Source organism: Eulemur rufifrons, chromosome 3 (assembly GCF_041146395.1).
Source record: "Eulemur rufifrons isolate Redbay chromosome 3, OSU_ERuf_1, whole genome shotgun sequence".
Lineage (NCBI taxonomy): Eukaryota > Metazoa > Chordata > Mammalia > Primates > Lemuridae > Eulemur > Eulemur rufifrons.
The window spans coordinates 18,075,880-18,099,196 of NC_090985.1; the positions used below are offsets into that span (position 1 = coordinate 18,075,880).

Below are 23,317 nucleotides of genomic sequence, written 5' to 3' on the forward strand. Positions count from 1 at the left end.
ATGGCCCCCTCTGCTCTGGGCACACGGCTGCTCCTCTCACCCTGAGCTCTAGTGACTTGGGTATCTTTTTGTTCACTTTTACATCTCTTCTGTGTCAGACTAGGTGCTGGCCCCAAGGCCCCTGGCAGATCTCCTCACTGTGCCCTTGACTCTTAGTGCACATGTTGTTCCCTGGTTGTGTCATGTACTCCAGCTCTTCAAGGGCAAGGAGCATGGCTTTTGTATTCCCCCAGATATTAAACATGACAAATTTTATGCTTGTTAAATCTATGTTGGTAGATTTTTGTTTGACTGATTGCTTCATGAACTGTGGCAGCTGAGTAAAGGAAAGCTTAGAGACAATTAAATATTAAAATAATGGGGATCAAAAAGCAGGAGGACATGTAAGGTAATACAATTCATTTGACAGATAGCAGATAAAATAACCAACTTACTTCATCTATTGACTTCTCTTATAGAGAACAGGCCTAAGCACTAAGAAATAAAGGGGAAATTTGTTGAACAGGCAGAATACATGGGGTGGTGGTGGTGGAGGGGTTGGAGGTGGAAGTGGAAGTGGTGCTGGTGGTGTTGGTGGAGGTAGTGGTGACGGTGCAGGTGATGGTGGTGGAGGTAATGGTGAAGGTGTAGGTGGTGGTAGAGCTGGGGGTGTGTTGGGCTGGAGGTGCTGGTGGTTGTGGAAGTAGAGGAAGTAGTGGTGGTGGTAGGGATGGTGGAGGTGATGGTGGGGATGGTGGTGGAGAAGGTTGTGGCAGAGGAGACAATGGAGATTGAAGTGAAACTAGAGGTGGTGATGGTGCTTGTGGTGAAGGTGGAGGTGTTGGCGGTTGGTCAGAGAGGTGGAGGAGGTGGGGGTGATGATGATAGTGGAGTTGATGGTGGAGCTGATGGTGGAAGTGGAGGTGATATTGGAGATATTGATGGTGGCGGGGGTAGTGGTGGAGGGGATTGGGCCAGCTTCTGTTCTCACAGTGGGCCAGGTGTTTCACATTTTGAGGCAGTTAAAATGTTCCTGTTTGCAAGTAACAGAACACTGACTCAAACTGGAGTAAATAGTAAAACCATTTATTAGCTCACATGCTAGAAGTTCAGTGGTAGGATGATCTTCAGGACTAATTGAATCCCATGGTTCAAGTTCCATTTCCTGGTATACTTTGCATCTACTCTCCTCTGTGTAGACTTCATCAGTGGGTTTGCAACATGATGGGGCAGTAGTTCAGGCCTCATGTCCACGTGGATAAAGGCAGGGAGGGCAATGTCTCTTGTCTGTGACTCTCTCTTTCAAGCATGGAAAACCTCCACTAAAACTCTTTCTCCCATTTCCCATTTCTGTCTCGTTGGGCCTCATGCTGGATCCGGCTCTGGTCTGGTGAATGCTATGCGTTGATTTGCTTAGCAGACTTTGACAAAAAGAAAATACTGAAAATGCATAAGTAATAGTCATAAGAATGTAAAAAGGCATAGTAAAGTAAAACTATTTAGAAGAGGAGCACATAAATAGTCCTCAAATATCAGTGCCTTTTGCTGATTGAATGGTAGTCATTTAAGGTAAACTAACAGGAGCTATTTTCTCATGTGGCAAGGAATCTGGGGTAGACAGTCCAGGGTCGGAGTAGTTGTGCCTTGATGTTCCCAGCGACCCACTTTCTCCACCGTTCCAGGCTGCCCTGTAGGCCTCACCCCTCAGTCCTTTGGGCTCTAGGTGGCTGCTATGTGTCTGCCTTCCCATCTTGTATTTCCAACAAAAAGCAGCTTTTTTCCAGCTTCCTAGTGAAGCCTTGCCCTTATGTTTCAGAGGAGACGCCCTCCCCAGAGATGTCCTTCTACAGCTCCTTGGCAAGAACTATGTCACATTGCCATTTCCTGTGCTAAGGGAGAATGAAAAATTGGGCGTTTTGGTAGCACAGGCTCCTAGGGATAAAAATGGGATTCTGCGAGTGAGGAAGAAGGAGAAAACGGATACTTTGTAGAGAGCCAGCAGGGTGTTCTCCACCTACATATCCCATCAGGTCTTGAACTCACAACTGTACACACCAGAAAATTAATGCCAAATCATAAGTAGGTTAAATTATAATTGATATCATGGTATTTTATGAAAGAGATATATCTGAGACCTCTGCATAATTCAGAATTCATATAATTGTGAGACTAATTTTCCCACAGGACTCACAAAGTGTGGTGGCTTATTTCTGTTTTCCAGATAATGCAGTTTGCCATGGGCCAGTAATATAGACACAGGTTATAGTCCATTCAGCCTGCCAGTTTGAAATTGTATAATTCTTGATGCTTATTCTTAATTTGGAACATTTGCATAATTTCAGATGTTCACGAAGTGAGACTTTATTAATATTTTATATTGCATGGTTTAGATTTGCACAACCAAAATTTGCATAAAACATGACCAAATTGGATTCAGTTTAAGAAAGCCAGAAAGTATGTAATACATTTCCTTTTTTTTTTTTTGAGACAGAGTCTTGCTCTGTTGCCAGGTTACAGTGTAGAGTGCAGTGGTGTCATTATAGCTCACTGCCACCTCAAACTCCTGGGCTCAAGTAATCCTCCCACCTCAGCCTCCTGAGTAGCTGGGAATATAGGCATGCACCAGCCAATTTTTCTGTTTTTTTGGAGAGGTTGGAGATGGGTGCCTTGCTATGTTGCTCAGGCTGGTCTTGAACTCTTGGCCTCAAGCAATCCTCCTGGCCTCTGGCCTCCTAGAGTGCTAGAATTACAGGCGTGAGCCACTGCACCCAACGTATGTAATACATATTAGGAAAAAAATGCAGCCAAATGGTTAAAATACGAAAAGGTTTAGTGTGTTTAGCTGGCTCTATGAAATCTCGTCTATCCAGGACCAAGTGTTCCCCAAGTTTCCCTCATTCCAGGAAGTCTCTGTTTTACCGTACAACCTTACAGGATCTCTTATGTTCTAATTTATGTGTCCATATTGCCTCCCCAATTTCAAAGACAGATCCGGTGTCATAAAACTAGATTTCTCCATAATACCTGGCATAATGTTACCAGCTTAGTAGAACTCAGTATAAGTATTTGTTGAATGCATGAAGGGATGTGACCAAGTGAGTAAATGACCTTGCTGGTGGCAAACTGTGAGAGCACCACAGAAAATGGAAACAAATCAGCCTTTCCTGTCCTTCATGGCCTTGGCAAGCTTAACAGGTCCTCAGCCTGGGTCTGTCCCATATTTCCTCATGACCAGATTCGGGTGGCGCATTCTTGGCAGCGGCACCTCCGAGACGCTGCTGTGCTGCTCTCAGCACCTCTCACCAGGGAGCCCACAAAGTCGGACTGTCCCACTGCTGTGATGCTCACCTGGCCCACCCGCTCATGTCGTGTCTGCGACATTTCTTCATGCTTCATTCACCATTTTTCCTCTGGGTAATTGATTGTTATTTCGTGGTAGATATTCTATTGTTACAGCAATATTTCTCATTAAACTTTCATCCACTAGCCTTAGCTTCCATGGATGACTCCTGTCCAAATCAGCCACCTCTGTGATGGTTGCCAAATAGTGATTTTCTATCCCTGTCATTCATTCTACATTTATTAGTTGACATTCTGTTGTAGAGAAAAGCTTAAAGAAGTAAAGACGTAAAATTAAAATTGACATTTGCTAATATATGACATAATAAAATTTATTTTTGAATTCAGATCAACAAAGGAATAAAGTCTTCAGTGACAGATTTAAAATCTTCAGATTTTGATCCAGGATACTGGACTTTATAAAACAAACAAACAATCAAAACAGTAGTCAGTAGAGAGAATTTCACAATGACTGAAAGAAACTATAATTGGTAAACATTTGATGTGGGTAAAATCTGATTTAAAATTTACCTAGAAAATACTTTATTTCAGACAAGATCGGATGTATTCAGGGTGGTATGGCCATACATAAGACTTGATCTCAGTGAAAATAATTTCAGGAAAAGTTCAGTTAAAAAAGGAAAAAATTAGCATCAGTTTGCTGTCCTTTAGAGAAAATTGAACAAAGAATTATTTTGACTTTATGAAATTAAAATATTTTGCCAATGATAAGTTATCAGTGTCGGTATAATTTTGAGATATATATATATACATATATATATTTGTATTTATAAACACGGGGGTCAAAAATCCTCTATGTCCCCCAAAAAGCCAGCCACAGTATTCACTAGGTCAGAATTGTGATATTAAAAAGTCCAGTATTGTGCCTGTTTTCTAATGATTTCTAAGTTTTGCATACAAAATATTTCCTTTAAATACATTACAGCATAGAGGATTTTAGTTTAATGTTGTTTAGTTTTGGTTTTGTATTTTTTCTTTGTTGAGATATTGTCTTAATCTGTTGCCCAGGCTGGAGTGCAGTGACACGATCATAGCTACTGTAACTTCAAACTCCTGGGCTCAAGCGATCCTCCCGAACCACCTTCCCTAGTAGCTGTGACTATAGACTTGCACCACCACCCCAGGCTAATTTTATTTTTTAATAGAGATGGGGTCTTGCTGTGTTGCCCAGGCTAGTCTCAAACTCCTGGCCTCAAGTGATCCACCTGCCTTAGCCTCCCAGAGTGCTGGGATTACAGGTGTGAGCTACCACACCTGGCCTACTTTTTATTTTTAATAAATAGCAAAAGAAGCTAAAACTCTGAGTGGCAAACAGTCATAATGCTTCCCCTAATTATAAAATAGTTCAAGAAGGGTTAGCTAAACTCGTGGATTGGATTGTAAATTCATACAAAAGTGCCTTATCACTGATCTTTTATGTCAAGGGAGGATGCCTGCTCGCTTGCCCACTCTCTCTCTCACACTCTCTCATAAAATCCCTTGCTGCTATTTTCTAGAGTTTAGACTAGTGGGCTATAGCGATCTTGTTTCACCAGTGTCTTATCGCAGCTTGCAGTTATTTTGTTAGTCTTTTGTCTGTCTCTTCCATAAGAATGTATGCTCATCAGGGCCGCGGCCAGGGTAGTTTTGATTATTCTTGTATGCTCAGTGTGTAGCATACTGTTTTGTCCATAATGGGTGCTGGAGATTGTTGATTAACCAAACTACAGAGAGTATTCACTTAAAAAAAAAGAAAGGAAAAATGATTGGGAGGAGGTTCTCATCAGTACTCACGAATAAGTCCCCTCCCCGAGTGGCCTGCTCTTGCTAGTTCACCCAGCATCTGGCCTGGGCATCAGCGAACTGGATAGGACATCAGAGCATGCTGTGGCCCACCCTCAACCTTCCGTGGGGGCAAAGGAGGCTGCCAGAATCATCACCCTTATTAATTTTCCAAAGTAAGAGGAGTCAGAGAGATTTGAGGCTCTTCTACAGAACAGGGACTCTGGCTATTCATAAAACTTTAAGAGTTCCAGGGGCCAGTCTGAATGCAGTTTGCCAATTGACAACCAATTAGTAGGAGATTTTTGCTCTTAATGGGTACTTTCTTCATTAAACTGTGAATGTCCAGATAGTTCTAAGGGGCTATTACAGACAGCCTTGTAAGGGCTCTTGTTTTTTAAAATGGTTTCAAGTACAAGGGCTTCAAGCACTCCATTCCTGTGAGTGGTATCAGCCATCATCTTCACCTGAAAGGCTTTCCGGATGGGTTTTGCAGCTCAGAATTTTGTCTCCATGTTGGACCTGTGCCAGTATCTCTCATCTCTTTTGAGTTTCTTTTCACTAGCAACTACTAGTTGGGGAGCTTGTCGACTCTTATTTTAGGCAGGATTTTATTCATCAGAACTGAATTAAAAAAAATAGGTCTTTTAGAAATTTAGGTCTTAGTGAACAAAATAGAGAAAATATTATGTGAAAGAAGAGACTCTGAGGCCTTCAGTATTCTGCCTTAATTCATATTTCATAAAGTCTTATGACAGCAGTGCCTGGATTTTGCCTGGCCCTCTCTCTTTCTGGGGCTGAGATTCAGTTCTGGTTGGTGGGGCTGCAGACCAGTAGCCACCTCTGCTCTCCGTTTCTCCATTCGCCGCCCTCCCCACCGCCTCCTCGTGCAGGTGAAGGTGACGGCCTCACAACCAGGCCACTGCGGAGCCTCGTTTTCGGTTCAGCTGCGACTCCCTCCACACCACACACAAGCACACGCACCGTCGTCATCATCTTGTCTGCCTTAAAAATGGGCACTATCTAGTAGATCAGGCAGAAGTGTAAACAAATGCATGGTCCCTGTACAGTAGTGGAGGCAGTACAAGGTACCTCGGGGGATACGGGGATGCTCAAAGCTAGCTGGTACAGAAAGAATCACAAAGAAGGGGCCCTTTGAACTGGATGTGGAAGGACATGTAGGGCTTAGTTGGGGTGAAAAGTGGGGAGGTGGTCATCAGGTCGAGGTGGCAGAGGAGTGACGGGAGATGGAGCTCAGTGCACCGGCTGCCTGAAGGAAACTGCTGGTGCTTCCAAACCCTAGAGCTCTGCAGAGATGCCCCAGGCGGTGGTGGGTGGGAGGGAGGTAGGGGGGGTGGGGCGTCAACCCCCCAACTTCTCCTCCAGTGGGGAGTAGCTTTGCTTTCGTCTGTTCTACTGGAGGGTGAGTGGCACGGAACATTTTATTTAAAAAAAAAAATAAATAAGAATTCTGCTTCTATGATGGTTTTGTGGGCTAAGGCAGAGCCTGGGAGCACCACCAGTGCACAGGCGATCAGAAGTAGAGTGGCCAGCAAAGGAAATTCATGCACAGAGGTTGAAGAAGCTGAGGAGGGGATTTTCCAGAAGGGAGTGAGTGATTCACAGAGATGTGTGTGGCCTCAAACAGCTGGGTGAGGGCAAAGGCGATGTGGGCCTGCCAGAAGTCAGAGAAGGTCATTTAAGGAGGTGGAACTAGAGTTCATCTTTTACGTTATTTTTTTATCTAGAGAGAGGAGGGATAATATAGTTTTTTCACACAGTCACAGAACAGAGAGAGCCATCAGTGCTTCAAAACCCACAGAGCTGATGTCATGTGTTTGTGACAGTTGTCTCACATTCCTGACAGTTGCAGCTGTCCCCGTGCCCCAGTCTATGAAAACAGCCCACTGCAAGTGGACCTCACCCTCCGGGTGCTGTGCTTATGGTGACCGGCTCTGGGAGTGGCAAGGGTGGGGGACATTTGGAGGTGATTGGTGACATTGGTCAAGAGCAGTGGGGTGGCAGGCAGGCTGGAAGAGCTTGAAAAATCTATAAATATAAAGATAAAATGTTTTCATGTATGTTGAATGAGTTAATTTATGGAAATAATTTTTTTTTATCTAATACAGATTGGCTCCAGCTTTTCAGAGATGATCTTAAATTATTTCATTACTTTTCACTCAATGAACGGAATTTGATTTTCACATTTGTTATTGAGTAAATCATCTCTGAGGAATGTAAGAATTCATGTAGTATATCTGTCTGGATAGGCACACACATACACGTAATTTCAAGTGTATGTAGGAAATTGGTTATATTTGTCTTTGAAACAGATATTCTGTTCCCACTAGTCTAAATGAAAGCAATTTAACTAATCTGGTCATGGTGTGACTTTTGAGCATAAGAATGAAAAATGGAAGTTTTAGAATATGTTTTCTTCCTCTAAACATGTTCTTTTGTGGGAAAGTCCCCCATTTTATAGTAGCTAACATTTCGTGAGGCCTGACTGTGCACCTGGTGAAGAGGGTGAGGGGCCACCCGCAGTGGGAGCACCTGCCCTGTACCCTCCTCAGGGGGGCCTGGGAAACCAAGAGGAAAGGAACCACTGTCTCCTCAGTGCTTTACTCCTTACTTCCTGTGGCAAGTGGGGAAACGAATGAATTTATATTTAATTCTCAGCAGTTATGACTCCATAGGTTACACAGGAAGGCTCATTCCTCACAGCCTGATTTGGATCCTGTCACAAGTCCTGCCCAGCCTTCTCCAGAATTTCTTGGTGGCCTGTTTGTTCTGCAAGTCCTACTCTGAGAGTCACTAACAGGCTTGGACAACAGCCCTGTCTCCGGAAGTTGTTCAAATGCATGATGTCTTAGCCCTTTTGGGCTGCGGTAACATATGGTATAACATAATACCATAAACTGGGTAGCTTATAAACAACAGAAATTTATTTCTCACAGTTCTGGAGTCTGGGATGTCCAGAATCAAGGCACAGTAGATACAGTGTCTGGTGAGGGTCTGCTTCCTCATGGACAGACACTGTCTTGCTGTGTCCTCACAGGGAGGGAAGACAAACAAGCTCCCTTGGACCTTTTTGGTAAGGGCATTAATCTCATTCATGAACCCTCCACCCCCGTGAGCTAATCAGCTCCAAAGTTCCCACCTCCTAATGCCATTACTTTGGGGGTTAGGGCTTCAACAAATAAATTTGGGGGGATGCAGACATTGAGACTGTAGCACCTGGCTGTGGCGTATACGCAGGGTGGTGTTTTCCCTTGCCTTCTCTTGTGACTCACCAGCATTGCAGCCAGCTTTCACCTTCAGAGGTGCTGAGAGCCTGCCCTGAGGTTGGGGGAGTGGGGGAGACAGAGTACAGGCTTGGGAAATGGCGGTTGGTGGGTAGAGCTTGGCAGCTGTAGGCTCTAGTTTGGGAAGTGCATGGGATACAACCAGGAGAGGATTAAAGCATTCCCAGAGAGATCCTGGGCAGCTAGGGGTGGAAGGGGAGGTGGTCCCAGACTGCAGAGTGGATAACAACAGAGAGAGAATACCAAAAGCCCAAAGTTCTGAGATGCCTCATTTGCCCCCAGTACTGAAGAAAGTTGCACATGACCTTTAATAGTAATTAAAAGGTCATATGTAGTAAAGCATTACCAGCAAAATACAGTTGTGAACAGGAACGATGTCATTTAAATTGGACCTCAGCATCATCCCAGAACTTTGAATGTTCAATGTTTGCTGCAACCATGGGAGGGAACCTCATATAACACATTACACAGATACGAGCTGTTGTTTCCACCCTCCAGCAGTTATTGGTTGAGTACTCACATTGTCCAAGACACTGAGCCTGGGAAAGATACCCTTTCTGCTTAGTAGACTTTATCCTGAATCATGTAACAGCTAGAGGTGGGCATTTAACATGATAATTTTAGATATGAACTGTCTCCCTTATGCCTGCCCCAGGGCAGGCTGGCTGGCTGTACCAGCCCTGCAGCCGGCCACATGGGGGCAGGGCTTTCTAGCACATGCAGTTTGGCAGTTTTGGTGAGGCCATCCAGTTTGGGCCCCTTGTGGTTAAAACACTACTTTGTTCTGCCTGCTTCTTGCCCATTATAACTCTACTTAAATGTATGATGAATGGGCTTTAATGTGGAAATGAAAGTGGCAAAATCTTTGCAATTTGAAGTTATTTTGGTTGTTTGAATTGCTGGAAATGATTGATATTCAGAGTGGTGCTACTTAGGGAGAGTGGAAATTTGAGCCACCTGTGCTTGTTGGAAGGTGATTTATATGCCAAGAACTGTGATAATTGCAGGATAATACTAGAGTGACACAGTGACTTTCTTTTATTGTTTGGGGTGAAAGTGAAAATGCTTCCACCCTTCTTTAGGGAATTCTCTGCTATCAGAAAAGAGTCAGGCTCTTTTGCTGTCAATTTTTTTTTAAAGTAAATTGGTCAAAATTTAAAATTAGCTATATCCCTATGCTCCAAACATGATTTTTGGTTTTTGACCTTTTAAAAATCATGTTTTGATACTCACTTTTATGTTTTAACATAACATGAGCCTTTGTAAGCATTTATTGATTTTGTTTCTCCATTCTCTATTATGTATTAATTCTGAAAGATTTCTTGTAGAGAATGAAAAACCATAAACTAGCTTTTAAATTATTTTATTTCTCCTTTTGCTCTAAGTATATACTTTTGAGTTACTGCATTTTATTTAAGTGACTCATAATCACTGGCCTTTCCATACCATTTTGGCATGAAAATTTATTTTTAACATTTTGGGGCTGGGCGCGGTGACTCACGCCTGTAATCCTAGCACTCTGGGAGGCCGAGGTGGGCGGATCGTTTGAGCTCAGGAGTTCGAGACCAGCCTGAGCAAGAGTGAGACCCCATCTCTACTAAAAATAGAAAGAAATTATATGGACAGCTAAAAATATATATAGAAAAAATTAGCCGGGCATGGTGGCGCATGCCTGTAGTCCCAGCTACTCGGGAGGCTGAGATAGGAGGACCGCTTGAGCCCAGGAGTTTGAGGTTGCTGTGAGCTAGGCTGACGCCACGGCACTCACTCTAGCCTGGGCAACAGAGTGAGACTCTGTCTCAAAAAAAAAAAAAAAAAAAACATTTTGGAACTTACATAATTCAGTATGTTCTCGTTACTGCTGTTTACATTTTAAAACCCTGTTTTAACCTTAGGGTTCCACATAAATGTGATTCTTTTTATATGTCAAGTAAAATAAGCACACTGTTTGGCCCGTGTTCCCAGCAGAATGTTAAAGATGGACCGTTTAATTTTAAATGCTCAGTTTAGTTTCCTCTTGAACATGTTAGTGAGGGACATTAAGATTGGAAAGACATGATAATGCTTTGAGGAGGGGCCACGTTTTAATTCATCTAAAGTTTCTTTAGTGTAACAGAGATTTAGCATCTAAAAATTAAAATTCTTTTCAGTAAATGAGAAATGTTTTCCTTTGTACTATCTCATATCTAGGCGTATTTTGAACCAGGGCAAAATAACAGCCTAATTGGAGCTCCTGAGTTATCGGGTGTGTCATTCAGGAAAGGATTAGAGGGTCCTGTGACCACCCTTCTTAACTTATTCTCCCAGTGACTGTGTTAAGTATGTACCTGCATGTCATTTTATATCTCTGACTGGGTCATCCTTGTCTGTTTCAGGCTGTATACTTGTTATGTCCTTTGCATGTCGTGTTCAGGTGGATATCTAATAACTGCTTTCTGAAGCTGTTAAGTCCTGCTCTGTGAGACATTCATGAAGAAATTACTTTAGAACCAGTTGCTTTTAACATACCTTTTTTTCTCCTCAGTTTTCATTTCAGAAGGCACAATATATAAGGTTACTGCTATTTTTCCCCTCAGTGTTTTCTCACATTTGTTTTAGATCATGGTTTTTAATTTAAAACATAATTTTCAGTTCCTTTGGATGATATAAAAATAAGAAAGATAAGTATTTGTCAAATAGAAATTGATACATTTGTTAACCTGGGGATCCCCAAATCTTTGTCTAAGGTTTGGTTTTTCAGTACATTACTACCTGATATTATTTTTTTCTTTGTTCTGCCTTATTGAACAGTTTCGCAAATACTTTGCTTAGGGCAAACTCTTAGAACAGTAATCTTCTCTAAACATAAATCCTATAGTACTAATGTTATGTATAATATGTAATTATGAAATATAGTCTGTAATAGTATTGTTTGCTAGCCACTAATAAAGAGTTGTGTAAATTTCATAACTCAGTTATAACACGTACCATAACTTAAAATAAGTAGTGAATGAAATGAACCCCTTGTTACAAAGTGGGTGTTTGCCCATAGATATGATGGAAAATTGGTTGAAGAGCAGAAGAAAATTAGAGGAAACCAGAAACAAGGGACCCCAGGGTGAAAGTGGACAGCTATGTTTTGAATACAGTTTCTAAGGGAACTTGATAAACCCAAGGTAAAAAAAAAAAACCCAACAGTCCAAGGTGGATCTTATCAACCCAGTAGAACAGTCTATAGGCTATGGTAGTATTTTTATTCTGTTCATAAGTGGTAGTGATGTGATTTGGGGAGCAGGAGAACCCCTAATAATATGTGGGGTTGAGATGAGTTTAAGACCCCCAAGGAAAAGGAGTTGGTGTCTTGTCAGAGCATTGGTTGGACTTGAGTGCAGTAAGTTAGGGTTTAGGGTCAAGCCATAATCTTGGCAGATGCCTGGAGTACAAATCTGTAACTAAGTCAGGAGTTGAGCAGTCAGAGTTGCAGGTTTGAGGAAGACAGCCTCAGTGTGGAGAGCCAGTGGCGGCCTCTAGATCTAGATGTAGGAAGGCTGGGGGCCTGGTTGGGGTGGCTTAGGGACATGCTGAAGCTGAAGCAACAAGGAATGAGCATCAGTGTCTGTAACAGGCCAGACCAGGGAAGGCAGGCACTCACAACATAGGTGAGAGAAACGATGAAGATTGAGCGGACCACTGTATTCAGTATTTAGTAGAGTGTTAAACATTCTCTATAGAAATGTTTAATTTTTAATACATGCCATCTTTTAAAAAATGGGAGAGTATTGGGCATGTTTCTATGCCTATGAGAGCAGTTGACAATACCAGAGGGAGAGGAGAAATGGAGGGGCTTGGTGCTGCAGGGTTAGGGGCTGATGGGTGGATTCCAAAGCATGGGAGTGGGGAGAATAGCCCCAGAGAGGAAGAAATGAACAGTTGCACATAGAGATGAGTTTGGGGTTGGAAGGTGGTTTCATTTTCTAAGTGGGCATTGAGATTGCCAGTTGAGGAAGATGGGAAAGGTGGGGACTCTAAAGAGAGCTGATGGTGTGGGGTTGCTGCTGAAGGACAGGAGAGGGAAGTGACTAGGAACATGAGTAGGGACTGCCCAGCGTGGTTGAGGACCCTATCAGGGCCAGTCCTGTGTGACTCTCCAGTGGAGCACCTCAGCCTGGGGGTGGCAGTGGAGAGCTGGCATGGATGGGGTTTGAAGGGTGTATATGTAGCAAGACGAGGAGAGGAGAGAGTTGAGATTAAAGGTGGAGGGCGATTGGAATGATGGCCCCATGAGACCAGATTGAGGATGCGGGGAGGTGAAAGCAGCAGGAACTGGGGAGACAGAGCACTTCTGTTCAGAACACAAGAGCTTTGGCCTAAGTGATAGATGTGAGTGCTTAAGAGGTTGGCGGGGGTGGGGGGAACAGTGGTGACGAAGACCAGGTGTGGCTTCGGGAGTAGTCTGTAGGAATAGAGTGGGGGTCAAGGTCATTCTAGCGCTGGGAAAGCCAGAAATTTTGAAGTCATTTGGAATGATCAATGGATGGTGAAACCGGCATTAGAGTCTTCAGCAATTCCTGACTTTCCCGTCCTGGTCACGATCAGTTTAATGCTTCTCCAGAGACTCTTCTAAAGCTACCAGCAACCACAGGGAAGATGCAAGGATTCTAAGAAAACGCCTGATGATAATTACTAAAATACAGGGGCTTAGAGAGTCCTTACTGATCAAAGGAAGAGAGGTGAGTAACAAGTTTAGAAGGTAAATATAAAGAATTTAAATTTAGCTGGGTGTGGTGGCTTCAAGCTACTTGGGAGGCTGAGGTAGGATGATCCCTTGAGGCCAGGAGTTTGAGACCAACCTGGGCAACATAGTAAGACCCCTATCTCTAGAAAAATTAAAAAGTAAATGAATAAAATTAATTTTTTAAAAAATGAAATTTGACTGAAATTCAAGAAGAAATTTGGGAATAAGGAACTTTTGGAAGAAGAAAAAGATGGTTTGTGGAAATAATTTGAACTAATTGGAGAGTTAAATGCTAAATGTTAAAATGACCTAGGAGATCTACAAGTGTTGCTGGTAGGTACGAAAACAAAGAGAGAAAGGTTCATATAAGCAAGTAGAAGAAACATCTGTGAAATGTGGAATAATGTGAGTATAGGAATTTATTTGTGATTAATTTCTCCCATCCAAGTGCTAACCTGACCCTGCTTAGTTTCTGATACCAGACGAAATCAGGTACATTCAGAGTGGTATAGCCGTAGACATGACTTCATTTCTGATAGTCACTCTCCAGGTATTTCTAAGAGAATAATAATTCTCAGTTTCCCTTTGATGACATTGCTTTGATTTTGCCTCAAAGACTTCCACATTTAACTTGCTAATTTATTTTAACCTACAGAAAGATCACAGTTATTTCAGAAACCAAAGTTGTTGAACATTTTGTAAATCTATAGTCAAATGAAAATCTTTGCAAGCTTTAGTTCCTCAAATCATAGCAACTCTTCACACACTGCTCATAATGAAACTAATTGGCTTTTGCTTTTAATGTATGTTTGTATTTGAAGTTGGAAACCAGTTTAGAAATTCCAGACATTTAATATTTCAGTTGTAGGCTTCAGTTACGCATATACTTAGAAGGTAAACATTCTTTTTTTTAATTTTATTACTCATACATATTAGATCTCTTTTTAAGGAGTAGTTAAGGAAGGAAGTCAGTAAGCGTTCTTGTTTCTCCAGTTTGTTGGGTTTATGACACGAAGATGTCTACATTAGTGTTTTAACTTGGTGTCATTCAAGGTGGGGCTGAATTTCCACAGGTGAGAAGGGAAATGGGGCTTTGGATGTGGAAGAGGTTGGGAAGATCACAGTGGCAACCCAGCCCTATTTCTCTATTACAGAGGAACAACCTCAATATAACTTCCTGTGAGTACTGTGAATCATCATTCCTTGTTTAATCACAGATATTCAGGAAAACAAGGGTGGGTATTTCACCCTGCATTGATTTACTTTTAATTCTGTATATTAAACTACCAATTATGTAATTGACCACATAGCACAGAAACAACTCGTTACATGTAGCATTCACCACTATTTATTGACTACCTATTGTGGGTGGATACCTGTATTATCCAAAAAAAAAAAAAAAAAAAAAATTCAATAAACTAATATCTTGCCTCGTTCAAGGAAACAAGAGTTTCTCAGCCATTTGTGTCAGTGGTTAGCTAGTTTTGCACATGCCCCTTAACTTCAATTGTTATAAAGTTTCACTAAAATACCAGTCTTGTTCTCACCCCTGTCGTGAGTTGAAGCAAAGACATAATGAGGGGTGTTTTTCTCTTTCTGTAATAATAGGCCCTCAGATGCAGCTTAATGTGGATGTTTCTTGATTTAAGTTGAATTTTGTCCCTGACATACCTTGGTACTAAAATTACTAAGTTCACCTAGCCTGAGGTTCCTCCTCTCCTCATCAGTTTGAAATATCTCTAAGGTGACACCAGTTCTTTTATCCTGTCATGTTCTCTCAAGTCCATCTTCTCCTCCTTCTGCCTTCAGGCCTTTGTGTCCTTCTTTTCTTCTCTCGTCCTGGCATCTTCAATCCTTCAGTGCACTGGGCTTCTCTCCCCAAGAGCATGGAGAGTGAACAGATCTCTGCCGTCCTGAAGAAAACTTTTACTTGATTTGTCACCTTTCCTTCTGGCCAGATTTGTTTGTCTCTGTGATCTACACACACATGTCTTTATCTCCTCAGTCTGTTCTCTTTGCATTCCTGTAACCTGACATTTGCACCGTGGCCTTCTTGATTGCTAAATATGTTAGGCTTTCCTTAGCACTCATGCTCCTTAACTTCTTTGCAGGATTTAGTAGTTGATTAATTTCTTCTTTTGACATTCTTCTACAATATCCCGATTTTCCTCCTACCTCTTTGATTGAGCCTTCTGTTTTTTCAAGAGTTCTTTTTCACAGGTCTTAACATTATCTTTATCCCAACTTTTAGTCCTCAGTCTTACTTTGCTCCTGCAGTCTCTTCCTTCAAGAGCGAGTCTCAACTTTGGTTGCTATAACAAGGACCTCCTGGGTCAGTATTCGCAGACCTAACCTCTTTCCTAAGCATTAGCTTGCGTCTTCTACTGATTCATGGGTATCACCTCTTGAATGAGCCACTATCACTTTGGACCCAACTTGTGGATATATGTGTATGTATTTATTAATGGAAATAAAGTGTAGAAAAAATTCCAAAATATTAACAAGGATGTGTGTGGGTACATGAGAGATTATTAATGATTTTTATGGTTTTCTATATTTATTTCTTTTTAACTTTATCATTTTAATTATTAAATATTTCAAGTGTATATTTTAATATTGTATAAAATTTGTATAATTATGAATTATTTTATAAACATAAAAATATTAAACTGTATTAATATTTAAATTGTCTTCAATTTAAATTATTCAAACTCAATTCTAATATTATTCAAACTCAATTCTAATATTATTCAAACTCAGTTTTAGAATTCTGTGTTGGAAATGACAATAAGGAAAAGAATGCTCCATAGCTTACACATATGTTCAGTTTGAGTAAGTACAGGCAGTCCCTGGGTTACAGACAACCTGACTTACTGTGTTCTGTGCTTACGAATGGGCTCCCAAGGCTCCCTGTAAGGATAATTTATAATTAAATAATTAAATTAGTAATTTGGGAACTAGTTTCTCCCGCACACGTAAACAAACCTGCATGGCATAAGCTGTTGGTTGGCACAGCATCTTTACATTAGCAGCTGGTCTCATAGATAGAGAAGCAGCTGAAAGAAACGTAAGAACGTGAAGAACCAGGAGACCCAGAGCCCACAAAAGAATGAGCTGAAGCCTTTTGTCTCGTTGAAGCAGGATTTGCTAAGCTTGAGGAGCAAGATCCTAACACTGAGTGGTTTATAAAGGTCTACTGTGCAGTTAGTGAGAACATCAACTGCTACAAAGGCCATTTATGATGAAAAAAACAAAAGATTGTGCAAACAACCCTAGTACCTTTTTCAAGAAACCAACTTCAGTGGTACACTGCCCTCCTCCAGCAACAGAATCAAATCCTGATTCTCCAGCACCCACTCCATCCTCTCCAGCACCATCTCCATCATCACCTTCCGATTATTGTTAGCCTGCCCTCTTTCCTCAAACATACCCCTTCCAGTAAGCAAGACATTGATGCAACATCAGCTAAGTATTAACTTTTAATATTCTTTTTTGAAATTTCTCCTGTCTTTTATCTAAACATTATATATGAGTTTGCTTTTATGTTTCATTTGTTCAAATTAAAAGAAAGAGCACCATAGTTTCTGTAACTTACCATTATAGTACAGGATATTATTATTATTACAGTATTACACTATATTGTTATTATCACATATAAGCCATTATAGTATTGTTGTTGTTGTTATTATTATTATTGCCATATATGTGCTGTTCATCAGGGATCCAAGTTACATACAAATCCGACCTAAAGACATTCTTAGGAATGTATCTTGTCTCTAACCTGGGGACCGCCCGTATTGCCAAACAATTTTTTAAAGTGGCTTAAACAATTTATAATCTTACCAGCAGTTCATGAGACTTCTTGTTACTCAATATCTTTAGCCACACTTGGTGTTGTCATTTTAAAAAACATAGCTATCACAGGTTGGAATGTACTAGTAGCTAATTGTAATTTTATTATACATTTCCCTAGTTACTAATTAGATTGAACCTCTTTGTATATGTTTATTCGTTCTCATTTATGGTTTCCAGTTCTCTGTCAAAATGATCAATCTTGTCTTTTATCTTGTTGAATGTAGTAAGCATAGTTTTTTAAAGTTTGTCTTTTAATCTAATGTCTAGAGCAGTTCTGGTTATGTTTCTATTGCTTGTGTTATCTACTAGTTTTTATTAATGTATAGTCCTGCCTTTTTATATGCCTAGTTATTTTGTATTGAGTGCTCTAAAAATGAAACAAAAATAATTTAAAAATAAATTGAGGTCTAGGATGAGGTGGTCTTGTTCCAGAATGGGTTTGTGTTTGTTTCTGCCAGGAAATAGTAGCAATCTGGGATCATATCGGTCCAATTTCAAGGACTGAGGTGATTCAAAACTAAGCTGCAGTGCCTATGAGGACCTGCCAATTTCTAGTTTGTCTTTACTTTGTAAGGAGTACCCCTTCAGGGTCCCCATCCAAACTGAGGACAACTCACCAGGCTCCCTGGCTTTGGTGGGCCTTGGTCTCCAATTTCTGTCTTTTGGGTCCTGGACAAGGGCCCACTTCTATCCTTTGTGCCCAGTGTTGCTCAGCCATGCTCTCTAGAACCAGAGGACACCCCAAGGGAAAGTGTCCCCCATATGCTTGGTTCACCTGCTTGGACCTCCATTCTCCCAGGATCTTGGCTTGGCCATTCTTTGCTTTCTTGTTGGTTTTATAATGCCTTTGAAAAAACAGCCTTTATATTTTTTCCAGTTGTGTTCATCGGGAGAGTTAGTCTGAATTACCTTGTCCACCAGTCCCAGAATTTAAATTCCTCAGTAGTATATATATTTTTTTCCTCTTTTTCTTCCTCTTCCTCTTCTTTCTCCCCCCCCCTCCAAAAGATAGGGTCTTTGCTCTGTTGCCCAGGCTGGAGTGCCGTGGTGTGATCACAGCTCACTGTAGCCTCAAATGCTTGGGCTCAAGCCGTCCTGCTGCCTCAGCCTCCCAAGTAGCTGGGACTACAGGTGCATACCACCACACCCAGCTAATTTTTCTTATTTTTTGTAGATATGGGGTCTCTCTTTCATCCCCAGGCTGGTCTTGAACTCCTGGCTTCAAACAGTCCTCCTGCTTCAGCCTCCCAAAGTGCTGGGATTACAGGCCTAGCCCTCTTTTTTTTCTTAACCTTTCTGTATTTGTGTGTGTCTGTATGGATTTTGCAAGGTTTGCTTTTCTTTTTACACAGAAAATTTTTATTCAGTTAAATGGACACATTTCTTTCATTTATACATACTGTGATTTATGATATATTTGAATATATTTCTATCATGTTTTTCTATATTTTGTATTTATCCTTTTTCCCCAGGATTCTTACTCGTTTGGGTCTTTCATAATTTTAAATGTATTCCTTTTACAATTTCTATCTCATAATTATATTACCTAAATTTCTTTTGAATTTCTGTAATTTACTCACATAGTGTGAATACTGGTATAACTTTTCATGCAAGAGGCTTTTTTATTTTTAACATTTATTCCAAAATATTTCCATTCTTTTCACTAAGATCCAGAAAAAACACCAAAGTTAAGTTCAGATTGGAAAATATGACCAAAGAAAAATAAACTAGGAACAGAAAATGTTCCTTAGATAGTAGGAACTAATCAAAAGTAGAAATCAAGATGAAAAAGTGGAACCAGATTAAGTATTAAGTCATTGTCCATCCCACATATGAATTCTTGTCCCCAAATAATTCTTTACTGTTTGATGAGTTCATGCGATTACTGGTGGGACTTTGACTGCTTGTGGGAATGAGGGCAAAGATTATGCAGCTGTGCTCTTTTAAAAAAATCTCAGCTTTTGCTCATAAACTCTAAACTTGCTCTCTACACTGTAAAAGTCCACAAAAATGCTTTTATGTCTTTCGCTTCGTTTTTATCTTTGTTTCTTTGACTTTCAGTAAGATAAACAGTCTTAGCTCAGAGCTTATTCCACTGGGGGGAGCATGGGTCACAGCAGAGAGAGCTAAACCCACTGCCCCGGCTGCTGGCTCCCTCCGTCCCAGGCTTGCAGGCCACCAGGAGGTGTTGCTGCGGGGTCCGAAGGTTGCTGTGGGTTAGAGGGGACACCAGGAAAACACAGGAGCAGAGAGAAAGATGAGGACATGGCAGAGAAGAGAGAATACAGGCCACGAAAGAAAGGAGCTACTTTATTTTTTTATCTTCCTCTCTGTGGTGGTTCAAGATCTGCCTGTGTCAATAGTAAAAACCACTGAACTTTACCCTTTAAATGGGTGAATTTTATGGTCTGTGAAATATCCCTCCATAAAGCTGTAAAAATGAAAGATCTGCCTGTCAGAGGAGTTGAAGGAGAATGTGTCAGAGACTGCTGACCTGCTCATGGATCCAGAAGCCTGATGACTCAGTGTGACACATACGTCCATGTGACACATACTTTCAAGTACAGTACATACAAGAAAAAAGTGTGTGTGTGTGTGTGTGTATTTACAAAAATAATGTCCTGGCCTCTTGGTGGGTACCATGACTTAGAGGTTGTAATTATTATGCCCAGAGCACCAAATTGTCATTTTTTGTTTTTAATAGAAAAGGAGATTACACAAAAGAAGGAACAGAAGTTAATGTGGATGAATGCCTGCTGTGAGGTAGATGATGTTACCTCCCTTTTGAAGATGAGGAAACTCAGGCAGGGAGGTATTGAGTAATTTGCTTGAGTAACCAGGGGCAGAAGAGAAGCAGAGCCGTGGCCCACGGGACCAGAGTATCTGCCCTCACGATGTCACCACACGGACAGTTTGGTTTGAGGGTGCCCCTCTGTCTTTAATGATTTGGGTGCTGTCAGGCCTGGGACTGGAGAGTGCTTGATTCCTCATGGTGTGTGACCATCTGGAACACACTGAGAGTAGGGTAAGAATTCCAAGTCAGCTTACACAGTATGTTCTGGAAGAAAGGTAAGTTTTGTGTACCCAGCCTGCAGAAAATGCAACAGCAAGTGGTGACCTATGAGGTGACTGGAAGGAAATTTTGGACTACCATAAACTCTAGTTGTTTGCATAGCAGAATCAGCTCTTCGATTATTTACTATGACTGGAGCAAGTTCCACAAGACAATGCTACAGGGAGCTGCTGGCACAGGTAGACATTAGCCTTGCTGTTCTCAACCAGTGCACGCTGGAGACTTCTGCCTTAGCATTCCAGCAAAAGCTAAGAACGCTGGAATTTAAGCTCACTGGCTATCAGGGAGGAGTCAGAGCTGCCCCAGTTGGCCTAGACCCTACCAGCATTCCTCAGATAACAGCAAACTGCAGCCAGCCGACTTGCAAACTGGGCCTGAGGTTAGATCTCAGTTCAGGAAAGCAATCAAATTGAATCTCATAATCACAATTGCAATTTTGGGGAGAAGGGCCTGTGATTGGCCCACCCCACCCCCAGATCAGTGCATGTCCTGACAGCTAGACAGTGTGGTCCCATTACACTGACACGGTGGCTTCCCAGGAAGAAGATAGTATTCTGAGAAAGTAGTGGGTGTCTCCCACATCCGTGCTGTTGTAGAGATGTAATGCATACATGACAGGAATCACATTACATAATACATGCACTATTGTGTTCTGCTTTTTTCACATATAGATCATGAACATTCTTTTTTAATTACTCATATTCTTTGAAAACATTTAAATGTATTTTTACTATCCCTTGTATGGGCATATTATGATTTATTGATTCTTCTGTGGTTAAACATTTAGATTGTTTGCAGTTTTTCCCAATTATAAAAATTATTGCTTTGAATATAAATCTGACTCTAAGTTTTTATATTTCCTCACAATAGGTTTCAGAAAGATAATCTCCGAATCAAAGGATAAGAGCTTTTATTCTAGCTGCTGACACATATTTTCAGATGGCTAGAAAGGTGGAGTAACAGATGAGTATAGAGCTGGTTTGTTGCATGCAGATGGTGAAACTCACACACATATTAGAATAAAGAAAGAAGGAATGTTTAACTGTAAGGATAAGGGTAGTGAGGTAGGAGGGGGCATGCAAATGTATCCAGCATATGGGAGAGCAAAACAGCTATACTGAGGTACAACTGACAAACCATACAATTCACCCATTTAAAGTGTACAATTCAGTGGCTTATAGTATATTCACAGAATTGTGTGTCTATCACCACAATGGAGTTTGGAATATTTTCATTACCCTGAAAAGAAACCCCATTCCCCTGAGCGATCACCGCAAATGCCCCCATTCCGACTCATCCCGACCCTATGCAGCCACTAATCTACTTTCTGTCTCTATAGATTTGCCTGTTTGGGACATTGCACGTAAGTGGAATCATACACCATGTGGTCCTTTGTGTCTGGCTCTTTCACCTTGCACTATGTTGTTCAGGTTCACCCATGTTGCGGCATGTATCCGTCCTTCGTTCCTTTTCATTGCCGGTAGGAGAGCTTATGTGAAGTCAGCAGGACCTATGAGTCTGTGGTCAGAGTGAGGGTGCTGAGGGCCCACGTGGAAGCAGTGGTCAGGAATTATAGTGGCATTATTCTCTGTTATGTGACTTTTTTGTTAGTGGATATTTAAGTCTCTCCTAATTTTTACTCTTTTGAATACTGCTTCAGTGGATATGTCTTTGTACATTTACACGATCTCTTCTATGGGTACATTTCTGGAAGTAGATTTGGTGGGTGAAGGGGTATGTTCAACTTACATTTTGACCCAGAGCGCCACCCTGCCTCCCCAAAAGGCAAAGGAAATTCATGTACCAACAACAGGCACATGTCTTCATCGCACTAAAACTGTCAGTCTTCTTAATCTCGGGTGATTTGATTTGTAAAAAATTGTTCACCAGTGTTCTGTTTTGCAGTTTTTCATACTTTTCAAGTAGAACCATGTTTTCATATTTTTTATTTGTGTTTTTTCTTTTAAAATTTATAACATTAGAAGTTTATCAGTAGTTTAGAATTTTTATATAAAGTATTTCAGTTTTTCAGTATTTCCTTCCACTGCTTTAAATTTAATTAAAAGTTTAACAGTATCTTATTGTTAATTATCATTAACCTGTTTATTATCCCATTATCCTTTTCTTTGATTGTTCTGTTGCCATATCCTTTCCACTCTTTTTCCTGTGGCTTCTAATAAACATTTAATTTCTTTTAAAAATGCCACCTTCACTGTTACTCTTCAAAATATTTATTCTTCTCAAGATAGAAGAAACTTACAACCCTCAATTAGACATTTTCCCACACAGCTAACCCTTGCATTTTCACACCAATTATTTCTTTTTACTTTAATTTTAGAAAACTCTAAACTGCTAACTGAAGATTTTCTTAGAAACTTAAAAAGCTTAGCCCTTTAAGATATGTTTATGTGTAGCCTAAGGGTAATCAGCTAACTTACAGATGATAACTACTAAATATCAAATTAATAGACTGAACTTTTGCTGACCTTTCTTATAAATTCCCCATATCTTTGTATGGTTTCTTTTTTTGATTCCTCCAACTACTTTCTTCATTTTTTTCTAATTTTTCTCTTTCCCTTCTTTGGAAAGAGGAAGAAATTACATTCTTTTTATTCTTTGTAGAAAATATTTTTTTTCTTCCATGCATAACTTTATCATGAGTAGTCATGGGGAAAAGAGTCCATCTAGAGGTAACTCCAACTCTAAATAATAATTCTGGAATTTTCCATTTGAAAAGCCAACAGATAATTATCTGAATAAAGATATAACTAAGAATATTATATAGAGTTATTAGTACAAAGAAACCATTGGGACAAACATAAAGTTTCTAAGTACAAAAAGAAATGCCAAAGAAGAAAAGAAATAGCAAAGAAAATAGACCTCGTACCATATATTATTATGTAAATAAATTATATTGATAAATCTAAATAGGATTAAGTTACTATTAAAAGTTAAACAGTCTCAGATTGACTGGTACGGTAAAATCTAACTCTGTGCAGTGTACAGAGATATACTTAAAGGAAAGTGGATGAGATGTGTTAGAAATAAAGGAAGATATACCAAGCAAGTACATACAGAAAGAAAGTCATGGTATCAGTCAAGGTAGAGTTTATGCCAAAACAGCATTATATGAGACAGAGACACTGTGTAATGCTAACGGATATAATTCACAGTGAAGAAATGAGAGTTTTAGTTACCTGTGCTCCAAATATCACAGAAGCAACTTTCTGAAAGCAGGAAGAAACTTTAGGAGATGAAAGGAGAACTAAA

General features: G+C 40.6%; 1 protein-coding gene across 2 annotated transcripts in view; it reads left to right on the plus strand.

Moving 5' to 3' along the window:
* Nucleotides 1–23,317, plus strand: part of TJP1 (tight junction protein 1) — a 220,449-nt gene that overhangs the window by 15,385 nt on the left and 181,747 nt on the right. The gene's annotated exons all lie outside the window — the stretch shown is intronic.